The sequence below is a fragment of the Aythya fuligula genome, chromosome 5, assembly GCF_009819795.1.
Source record: "Aythya fuligula isolate bAytFul2 chromosome 5, bAytFul2.pri, whole genome shotgun sequence".
NCBI lineage: Eukaryota > Metazoa > Chordata > Aves > Anseriformes > Anatidae > Aythya > Aythya fuligula.
Window position 1 is genome coordinate 20514808 of NC_045563.1, and position 11858 is coordinate 20526665.

At 43.3% G+C, this 11858-nt stretch overlaps 1 protein-coding gene across 5 annotated transcripts in view; it reads right to left on the minus strand.

The window, feature by feature from the left end:
- The window catches only part of PTPN5 (protein tyrosine phosphatase non-receptor type 5), an 82728-nt gene extending 72057 nt beyond the window's left edge, over nucleotides 1–10671 (minus strand). For 4 of the 5 annotated variants that reach the window (XM_032189509.1, XM_032189505.1, XM_032189508.1 and 1 more), the window contains exons 1-2: nucleotides 10546–10671; nucleotides 6463–6623 (exon numbers count right to left, since the gene is read on the minus strand). The gene's annotated coding sequence lies outside the window, so the exon portion shown is untranslated. Of the gene's footprint in view, nucleotides 1–56; nucleotides 111–6462; nucleotides 6624–10545 lie in introns of all 5 variants that reach the window. The other variant, XM_032189506.1, reaches the window with a different exon arrangement.
- Nucleotides 10672–11858: the final 1187 nt, after the last annotated feature.

Genomic DNA, 11858 nt, shown 5'->3' on the forward strand with positions numbered 1-11858 from the left:
CACCAAACAACAGTTCTCAATTTAATCTAATGCAAACTAATATAATGTAATCTTACCCACTCAAGGATAACAGACTGTGATAACTGATGTTCTCAGCTGCATAGAGTACGCTGCAAATAAAACATATTGTTGCTTAATTGCTGGTTCTCTCATTATCTAGCATCATCACAAAACATTAGAGCAGTGAGTCTCCATTTGTGATCTGCTGCCCACTGGCAACATGCAGAACTATGGCAAATGGCCAGCACTATATTCAGCAGCAAGATCTACAACAGTGTTCCCAGTCAGGAGTTTGAGGAGCTGAAGCACCAGAGAGCACATGGGGAAATTCAAAGGGATGATGTTTTTTTCCTAAAAAGTTCAGGATATACACTGTTGTGCATGATGCTTGGAAGTTCAAAAGAAATGAAAGTTAATTAAAAAGGGCAGTGACCACTTCAGGGAAAAATGCATAATTAAGGAGACAGAGATGTTATAAAACATGTTACACATGCTTGCAATAAATTTACCACAGAGCACTTAAACGCCTGAAAACACGGTGTAAGACAATAAATAATGGGTGAGCTAATGCTCTGTGCATTTTAGCCCAACTCCTCATGTGTATTGGTGCAAGTTAGGCATCATATGTGTGAGTGAGAAGCCCCCCCTTTCTAACCTAAAAGAAACTTGTAACTATTTCCATTATGCAGCCATTCAAAATGGGCTCTGGATTGCAGAAACAATCACCAGCAGAATAAAATAGCCATTACATGGTTTTCAGTCACAGGATTTGTTACAATAATTCACGAAGCTCCCAACAGTTTCATAACAAAGTAGTCACATCTGCAGTTTCACAGAAACGTTCATGTCTGTGCCAAGATTTCATCTCACAAATGTTTTCAGGCTCTGATTTCCATGTTTAGAAGAGGACTGAAACAAGCCAATTAGTTAAATTATTCCACCTCTCTGGCTTGCTATTCTCAAACTTAAGGAGCAACTGTTTCGGTCAGCGTAATGGAATGGTGGCAATGATCTGTACTGGCAAGGGAGGCTTTGCTCCTAAAGGAGACAGATACAGCCAAACTGCAGGCTGGTAATATGTACTGTTATTGAGACTGAAAATGATGGAACAGATGCTCTTGGAGTACTGAATAGAAGATGTTCTGTAAAAGAAAATAAACAAGTCTAGCTGTACTCAACAAGTCAAGGTACAGGAAGGAAGCAGCAAGTCTCTGTTCCTAAAAGTAAAAGGGTTCTGCAGAACTTTCAGAAAACTGTACTGGCTGACAGATAAAATAGAATCCTTTTCCCAGAGTCTCTGGATGCTGCTGGAAGAAAAAAAAAAAAAAAAAAAAAAAAAAAAAAGGCGGCTTATTTTATTTACAAGTATATTAAAAAAACAAACAGGCGAGAGTAATTCAGTGAACTGACAGTAAATTCAAAAGCAGCATCACGTGTCCAAGAGAACGGCATAAATAACGTATCTGGCAAAACAAATACTCTCTCAGAGAGGCTGAGTCAAGGTGCCAAGCTTCTTAAATCTTGCAGGAGGGGAGAAACATTAAACCTCAAGCCCATGAGGACTCATTGCCATTAGCAAGCCTGTAGGAATCTGCCTTCTTTATTATTTCATGAGAGCATACACCTGCACCCTGCACAAAGTACTACTGAGATTCAGAATCTTATGAATGATTGGGAACACTGGGAATGCATCCCGGTTAGTCTAGCTGCCTAGCTTTCGAGCAGTTAACTACTCAAGAACAGAATTTTAAGAATAACCTTCCAGAGTGGCTGTATGGCAAGGTTTCTGCTGTTTGTGTTGTCACCACTGCTGCACGACAAGTGTCGGGCCTACAATCCATGGACTGCTTGTGACAAGGCACTCTTCAGAGACCAGCCAGGAGCAGTGAGCAGGCTCAATGAGACAAGTAGTGGAGAGAGGAACAGTCCAACCAAAGAAAAAAATTCTCAACCTCTCCTCTCCCAGTCTCCTTGCCAAATATTTATAATCATCACTCTGCATGGGAACAAGGCTACAAAATACAACTTCTCTTTAAGAACTGAAATCAGGCAAACATCTGCCCCCCCCAAAAAATGAACCAAAAAAATTATTACTGCTGGTTTAACCCACCTCAGCTTTTTCAATCCTGCTTTCCAAAGGTACCCAAAGCTGGTTATACTCCAGTGGAGCCTTCCCTTCATCTCACTTCCACAAAGCATTCACCTCCACTTAAAGAAGCATGCAATGCTCTTGGCTGCTGAATACCTCCTGCCATTTAAGTGGCAGTAAAAGAAAGAAGATAGTAATTGGAATGACCTGCTTTTATAGACTGCAAGTCATCTATTATGAAAATACTTCGTATCTATAGCACCTGAGAGATATAGTTCAGAAGAAAGACCCCCCTCCCCACCATGCAAAATTCTTAGCTTATGTTTTCAGTAATTTTGGTTTTACACAGTGATACCTGAAAAAAACTCTGCATCTTTACAAAATGTCAGTATTTGCATTTCGTAACAAACTCTAAGATACCATTAGAGACTCGTGATATCGCTGGTGGTATAAACAGAACACATTTTCCCACTGAAGGGGAGTGGCAACTACCTGTAGGAAAAAAAAAAAAAAAAAAAAAAAAAAAAGGAAATGTTTTTCTCAGGGTAGAAACTGCTAGGTTTGCTACTTTCTCAAGTGCAGAATTAAGGAAAAATGCAGTAAAGCCACATTTTGAAAGCAGCAAAATGGATAGGCTTGTGTACAAGCAACTAAATCTCATGTTATAGCAAACTTCAGTATAAAAAAGAATTCACAAATCACGTTTAGTGCTGATCACAGCCTCAGGAATTAATATTTCCAGTGCACCTTTCTACAAAGAATCCACAAGCATCATAACCTGGGAGGGCAAGACATTTCTTTAGAGATTGTCTGCAATCTGTAGCATGATCTGTAATCTTGGTCTTTGCAAAGACCAGTAAGATCAAAAAGCCACCAGTACTCCTTTGGCTTGTCTAAGTCTGCACTGCAAACAAGGCAAATTACCAAACACAAGCCAAAGCTTTTAAAACACCAGATGCAGCTAGCTTGGTTTTAAAGGGTTAAGTCTCCAGAAGAGGCCTGTGTGTGAGTCAATGTCTGAGATAATTCTGTAATAGAAGACATGCTCTGAATTTCCATGTCTATTGGCTTATAATGTCTTGCAAGGCTTACTGGTTACAGCATGGAGTTGGGGAGGGGAGGAGGGGGTCAGGGAGAGAAGGCAAGGGAACTGTGACACTCAAGTTGTTAACAGCACTACCTGGAATTGAAATGGTGTAAAACGGTTGGTTTTGGCTTCCATCGGGTTGTATTTGGCATTTGCAGGATTAGTTTCTGGGGACCAATAAGGATGTTTTGTCCTGCCAACTGACTGGCTACAAGTGTGTCTAGCTTCTGTGTTAAACGAGAGATGACAAATTATTTGAAAAACTGAAAGTTTTAGCTCTTCAGGAAACCATCAACTTTCCTTCCACATAAGACAAGATATCTCACCCATCTGCAAGATTAGGCCCCAGTTCGTTTGCCATTGACTCAGAACCACATTGATGCTCTGGATTAGAAAAAGCAACTTCAAGCTCAGCCTCCAGAGGCTCAGATATGTGGGAATATTTCTGCTGTACTCCTAAGAGGTGTGAAATGTTTAAGTGTCTGGAGACAAACAAGAGCATGAAGTGCCAGGTCAGTCTGTTCAGAGAAGTAAAACAACCATTGTGAGACCTATGGGAAACCAAGGCCTTATGAAGAACAAAGTATCTCGCTGTGAGGAGTGCTCCAAATTCTGTAGTGTCACTGTTGGGTTTTGCTGTTTTGTTTTGAAGAGCACGGCCTCCAGGAAGAAGAACAGAAAACCCTGGAGTGAAGATCCTTGTCTACCTCCATTTGCTTGGCTACACAAACTAGGGGATCTGTCTTGGCTAAAGATCAGTGATACTAAACCCTGGGACTCGCTGGCCCGCTAAGAGAGGTCTGGGTGCCCAAAGGCAAAAAGAGGGAATCCAAAGCATGGGCTGAGAGATGTCAGAGCAGTAAGCCAAATATTCCACCTCCCTTCATCCTTCCCCAAAAGCAAGGTAGCCATTCATCCAAATGATTGCGTCATCTAAATTTGTTTAAGCTGGCCCCCCCGCACTGATAGGTGAAGTCACAGAAATAAACTATACATTAAACTGTACACAGTTAAATAACTAAACATTAACTAATTATGTAACATTAAGTAGCAAGTAGCGTGCTATTGTTTCAATACTGAAACAGCTTATGCACAGGTTTCGTAAACACAAATGGCCCTGTAAGCTTTAATTGAGTCTTTCTGGAAATGAAATCTCAAGTTTCTGCTTCTAAGAATGCCAGAAAAAAAAATGGTTAGGTTATGAAAAAAGAAATGACCCAAAAGGAAGCATAGATGAAATAACTGAATGTAGTCATAATATTCCAACTGATATTCCTCCCAGAAAAATACTGCTTTCTAAAACATTTTCAATTTTAAGTTTTCTACCACAACTTTAAATTTGGCGTTGGCATATGAATTAAGCTATATTCTATTGTAACACTTCTTTGACATTCATTTGCAATGATTTATAAACTGATGTACCACAGTGCTAATACTCTAACGTCAAATACTTACGTCAAAAAAGCTGATTGTTTACAACTTGTGTATCACACAGAAAATCTAAAATACTTGCTGAAATTTAACAAAACTCATAGAAATTGTTTTAAAGATTTCCTTCAAGCATCCTGTTTCTTACTTTGCTTGCATCAAGTCTGCCATGTCCCACATCGTTCCTCCACCATTTATTTCAAATAATTTTACATTTTACTGACATAAGTTTAGAGACTAGTGCTATTCCAACAACAATTTTCAGTATCTATTTCTTAAAGATAACTGGTGTGATATGTCATTATGTATATCCCCCTGAATTTCAGCAAAGGGCATACATCTCTAGACACAAAGAACTTGCAGCGTCTAGGGAGGCTGTGATTTTTAGGTTTAATCCTGATTTCATAACCATGCATTTCAAAGAGTAACAGACGTCCCAGAGTCACTTCTCTGCTGCGCTAGTAGTACAGCATGCATCATTACCTGAATAAACAGTTAAAATCATAAAAAGAAAGTATTTTACCACTATCCACTATACATAGCTACAGAACAAGCAAGGGTGTGGATATTTAAAAGGACATTTAACCTCGATTTCTCACATCGGTTTTACAGGTGAAAATACCTATATTTATCAAAGCACACGTGCTTTGAAAGATCTTCGTGCTTTTGTTACATTTCAAATTGCATAATTTTGGGACTTCACCCCCCCGCTTTGTTGTTTGTTTTTTCCTCTCCTCCATGTTTAGAGGCAATTTTCCCAACTTCTGCAATAGCAATTTATATCTAAGAGTCTGTCTATGCAGAGGTAACTACCAGAATAGCCATTCTTATTATTTAGGCTTATACATCTCCTTGCTCACAGCCTAGTTCTTTAAAATGTATGCACATCTAGCAAATAAGCTTGGTATACTAATGTTAGCAAATTTCCATATGTAAATTACTCCTCCATTTCCCACTGAAAAACATCCATCTCCTGCTTCTCTCAGGGTCACACAGGAATAAATGACAGGATTTGATCACTGACTATTTATAAATAGAATCACACTTTACAAGATTGCTTATTGCGTTTACTGTTTCTTAAGAGAGCTGTGTAACGAAGGTGAAAGGAAATGGAAGCCTGAGATATGGTTCTTCCACTTTTTGAAATGGAAAAAAGTCCACTGGACTTGTAGTTTCCAGTAAAGTATCTGCTAATATTGATTTTTTTTCCCCCCAGTTGTAGTATTAAGCTCATATCTGCCAAGTGTAATGCAATTTTTATATTTAATACTGTAGTTACAACCATGTAATATATACTGCCAGTGTCCTAGCTTCCTGACCTGTAACCTGGTCCCTACTGACAGGTCTCTATACAGTAAAAAGCCTCAGTCAAAAGCAGACTCTGCAAAGGTATGGATATAATTCACATGAAATATTTTTCATGTTTCATGGCATCAATGATTTCAAGACTGTTGGTAACTACAGGTTCCAAACAGCTTTCTGTAAATGAAACAATTCCTTATGAATACACAGCTTCAGAAATGGAAACTCCCTTGGTAGATTCAGTCAGGCTGTAAAGCTTACACCACCTATTTCCTAGATTTCCTAGCAGTTCTGCAGACAAAGCAGAAAGCAAAGGCTCACCTGGGTAAATAAACTCCATTTCCTCTAACAGAGAAGGATTCAGCTAAAATCTGCATATGGAGAATACCTGACCCACCAAAGAAAATTTAGCTGCTCCATACTGACATTAGCACAACTGAAAAGAAGCAAACACATACATACAGGTCCTGAAAGCAGACTCCAGCCCACTATTAAGTTTCTCCAGTATAAGAACCTTTTGTAAAATGAAAGACATCAAGTCTTTCTCAAGACTTACAATTTCAGACTAGACTATGGTGTCATCTTATGCTGCCAGTGTATGACAGGCACTCTTGAGCTCTATCCTCCATCAGCTTCTTTAAGGAACATTCTTATCTTGCACAAAACTGCTGTCTTCAGAGTTCTGGGTGCTCCTCAGCACTTTTAACGAAACATGATCTGTGGACAGAGCAGGTGGAAGAACAATTCTAGTGAAATATGAATTACAAAATTTGAATGATTTCAGAAAGCAATGTAATTAACACTATCTGTGCCATAGGTTATGCAGTTTGACGAAGCCATGTTTACACACAGACTTCCGTCAGAATGGTGGCATGCTAGGTCTGTGTGACAGTGGGTAAAACTGCTGGGCAGTCTGCACATTGCAACCATCACTATTTTCACTGAAGCTTTCAAAACCTTTCTGAACCACTGCCACATCTGCAAGTACCCAAGTTTGCACACAGCTTTATGAAGACATCCTAAACAAATGAGCGTACCTGAAATATATTACATGTGGCTAGCATTTTTTCTGTCACTCCTTGCTATGTGAACCCAGCATCACATACACAACTCTTCTGGGGGGGGGGGGGGGGGGGAAAAAAAAAAGCTTTATTGCACAGCCGTGTTTGACAAGGCTTATTGGAAGGTATTTATCTGATGCTCTGTAAAGAATATCGTGATCTCCCTGTAACTTGAGTTTTTTATACCGGAAGGATGAGATCGTGTCAAAGCCAAGAACTCTTGTTAACACATGCAGTTGTGTCCACGTGAGTTTTGTTATAAAAACGCTGAAGGTTGCACTAACAAGCTGTTATTCTGATATGCATAGTAGTAGAACATAGAACTAAACTAGTCCAGGTGGTTCTATACTATTAAAGGAACATGAAAAGAGTGGGGGGGGGAAAAAAACAAACAATTATTGTGCCTGAGCTCTGGAGGAGGTTAAAAAATCCTGCCACATTCCTGAGACATTAGGGCCCCTTGCCTTTTCCATGTATCATGGCTCACTTGCTATACAAATAAGGGGCCAAAGTGCTTTGGCAGCTATATGTAATGAAGTCCCTGACTGCAAGAAACAGATGACCAAACATTTCTAAGATAAAGGAAAAAGCCTTTTTTTAAAAAAAAAAATAATAATTTTATATATATATATATATATATATTTGCTTTTTGCCCTTTTGAGTCATTTCTTGGTGTTAGATTGAACTTATTTATCAAACCAGTATGAAAGGTGAGCCTGAAGGAAGGCATCTCCTCTGGTCTTGCTTTGCTAAAAGATGCCTTAGCACAAGTCACCTCCTCAGTTCATAACTTCCACTTGCATGTTCTACTTGCAGGAAGTCTCAAATATCCTCTAAAGTAGAAACACTTTATATTTAAAAGATAGAAATAAATTCTTGGCTTCACCAGCTTAAATTCAGAAGCTACACACTATCACAGCTTGAATCTAGGGTCACATCAGTTGCACTTTGCTGTGGTCTATGCAGTACTCTCTGAGTTTGCTTCTCATCCTGTGATAACAAAGTTCTCAGCAACCATGGGATTTTATCATGCACCTTTAAAAAAAGCTACAGTTGAGAAGACCTCTTCTGTAAAATCCTACAGTGCTTGAGTCACCACTGCTTCTTCTGCTTTTTGATTCAATATCTCCCAGGACAGAGCAGTTTGGTTAAGCAAACAGCAACCAACGAAACCTAGGAAAACTGCTTTTTGGTGAGGTTTGTGGACAACTGTAAGGTCAAACCAATAAAGTAGAATCCTTTAACAAAAACTGTAACACAAGCTAACTGTTTTTTTCTTCTGGAAACGAACGCTTCCTTTAATTTGTGCATTAATTTCACTCCCGTAGTGAAACAAGTTTATATGTGATGCTTATCTCATCTCTTCTGTTGACAAGCCCTAAAAAGGGCCAACCAAAAAAACAAATCCTTAGTTCCAACCTTCTCAGACTATTTGAGGGACTTAAAGCTCTGTATCTGATCAATGGTTTATGCAGGAAGAGTCAAAACAGATATTTTTTCCCCTTCCTGTGCTGCAAGTCATTGTAATTGCCCCTGCTGCAGCAACATCTGCCTTTCCAGATACTGAGAAAACAGACACTGGAAAGCATCCTACTGCATAATGGAATTTGGAGACACCCTCCCCCCCCAAAAAAAACCAAACAAACAAAAAAAAACACACACACACACACACACAAAAACTACCACCACCATCGAAAAAAATGCTCATAAATAACTTCTCTACCCCATTCTCTTGTTTTTCTTTAAGTCTTGAACTGCATGTCATAACAGAATAAAGCTCTTCCATTTAAAACAACTTTAGTTACTTGGAAGCTGAAGGCATTAACCTGCTTGTTGGCTTTCTACCTTTTCAGCATTTGCCTCATGAGATGCATGCTACAACCATTCAGATTTGCTTCCCTGTTGTGTATTCTACATTTATCACACTAAATGGATGGTCTTGCTATCTGGAGGTTCTTCTAGTTTTACACACACGACATCCAGTTGACAACTCTTTATAGTGCACTAACAAATATTTTAAAGCTTAGCCCTTAAAATACAACCATAATTCTGGGTGAAGAAAAAAAAAAAAAAAAACAAACAAACAAAAAAAAAAACAGCAAAATATTACAAAGAAGAACACCTGTTCAGTTACAGCACAATGAATTACACAGGTGAACATGATATGCTCAGCTTCCTGCGCGTACCTACTGAAATCCCTGGGATTCATCGTACACAAATGTAAACCAAGAGCTCTAGGATCCATTTTATTCATTCAAGTCAACAGGCTAAATTCTGTTCTGTCTCAATGGGAGCATACTGAGCCTCAGAACTATCCTTTGCTTCAAATATACAGCACAATTCAAATGTATCAATGAAACCATTGACCAAAGCGCTACTGCAAAGGAGCAAAATGAAAAGCGTCAGAAAAGCAAAAGGGAAAATTTCTATTTCAGGTATCACAGACGGTAAAATTCAGTACTCCGTCACATACAAAACTTGTGCTAAAATCAGGGCGAGCTCTGAATCTACCCAAATTTCAATTTGATCCATTAGCTCCAGCATTTATACAACAAGTTATCTCAAACTGCCTGACAAAAGGCTGAAACCAAAGCAGACGTTGCTTCTTCAGTGCATACAGTTATAACCAAGTAAGAACAGAGGGCAACACGGCCACAATTCTTCCGAATCCCTCACCAAAACCAGCACTGGGTCTCATCCTCAGCTGCAAGTCTTTGCCAACCAGGTGGCAAACCGCGGAGGGGGCTCCAAACCCCATAAACTCCGTGAATAACACCGTTATCCAAAAGGATAAACCTACTAAAACCGTCTTTCCAGATACAAGAATCACCACCTCGCTGAAACGCAGCTGATTAAGGAGAAAACCGCACGTCAAGTTGAAAAAAATCGCTCCTAACTGAGAGCTCGGGGGGCACGCGTGAAGCCCGCGTCCTGCTCCGTGCCGGCAGCGCGATCCCCACGCAGAGCCCGGCTGCTCCCCCCGCCCGCGGCTCCTCGGCACCAGGCGCTGCCCGCTAGGGGAAGCGGCTGCAGCGCTGAGGAGAGCGGCGCCGAGCCGCGCCGCTGCCGCCGCTACCGTGCCTGGGGGTGTGCGAGCAGCCTCCCCGCGCCTTCCCCGGCGGGGCTGCGAGGCGCATGAAATCACATTGGAGAAGAAGGGGAGATAAAGCGCGGTGCGAGCAGCCGCCCGGTGCGGCGGAGGGAAGGGGAGGGCAGGGCACCGAGGCAGCGGGAAGGCGCCGGGCTTGGGGGCTGCCCACGGGGCCCCCGCCGCTCGCCCACCTCCCTCCCGTCCTCCCCCCGGGACCCGGCAGCCGCCTTGTGGCGGCGCGGCACGGCTCAGCCTTACCTTGCTGCCCCCTTCTCCCCGCCGCCACCACCGCCGCCGTCGTCGCCGCCGCCGCCTCCAGGTGCGGGGGGCGCACGAAGGCGGAGCCCTCAGCCCGCCCCCCCCGTTTCGCCCCGAGCCGTTACGACCGTTAACGGCCGTTGCAAGTTGCCTCGCGCCTCTCCTCAGAGCCGCGCCCCCCCCCCCCCTCACACCTCCCCTGTACCCCGCCGCGTGCACGCGCACCCACCCCTCAGGACGCCGCCGCTCCCCTCCGCGGGGCCGCGCCCGCCTCAGCAGCCGCCCCGGGCAGGGGCAGTGAGGCTGGGGGCAGCGCCGCCAGCCGCCCCCCTTCCCCCCCGGGCAAGCCGCTCGCCCTCCTTCTTCCCCCGCTCGCCTTCTTCGCAGCGCGGCGGCGGCGGCGGCGGCGGTGTGACTGACAGGGAGCCTGGCAGCGGCCGCCCACGCGCGCTCCCGTCTTCTCCCCTCGCTCGGCGAGGGAGATGGCGAAGGCAGGAGAAAGCATGAATGGAACCGGCGGCGGGGGGAGCTCAGGGGGGCGGCCCGCAGCTCCCCGCCGAGCGGCTGCCGCAGTGAGGCCACGGCCCCCCCGCCGCCGGCAGCCCACGCGTGCCCTCAGAGCCGCGGGTGGGGGGCGGCGGGAGGGGGCTCGTTCCTGTCACGGTGCCCCCCCCGCCCCTGTCACGGCGCCAGGCCCCCGGCAGCAGCGGGCAGGTGTCCCCTCAGCACTCGGCCATTTTCGCCGCGCTGGCCCTCATCGCGCCGTGCTGCCTGCAGGTAACGCGTTTGGTGCTGACACAAACCCGGACGGGGACTCCTGTCCTGATGTGATAAAAGGCAGCAAAGGATTTCAAAGACCACACTACGCTTTCCCCTCTTTCTTCCCCCTCCCTTCTCCCCCTCCTCCAGTGATTACTTGGTACTGAGGAATAGCCGTGTATCCCTGTTGTTCCTCATATCGGTTCTCCCTAAAAAGGTTGTAACTTGTTAAACACACACATCATATGCTGGAGACCAGGCTTTTCTGAGCGCTCTGGCATCGATACTGTTGGGTATGACTTGTGGCGTTAGCTGGCTTACTCCACAGGCAAAGGATTCAATGTTCAGATAATGGTGGGCCTGTAAAATCAGCGAAACTACCTCAGTATCCATTCACCAAAAGTCAGTAATTGGTTTCAGTTACTTCGTATTTCATATATTTTCTTACTAATTTTATTTAATGGAATCCTTGATTGGAAAACCTGACGCTGTTTATCTATCTAATTTTTTCCTGTAATTTAAACGGGGCATTTTTCTTTCCTTCTGAATATTCACTGAATATTTTGTTATATGCCGCTAGATATGTTGCGTGCTGCACTTGAGACATATCTGCATTCACTGTTACATAATCCATAAACATGGGTTTTCGTCCCATGAATCTGGAATCAGATTCTGAGCTGTTTAAAACCAGTATGCCTCCACAAATTTAATGCCTGCCAGGAAATTTATATCAGCTAAAGTTTTAGCCTCGGAATTAAAAGGCTGTTTGGGATTCATGCGATG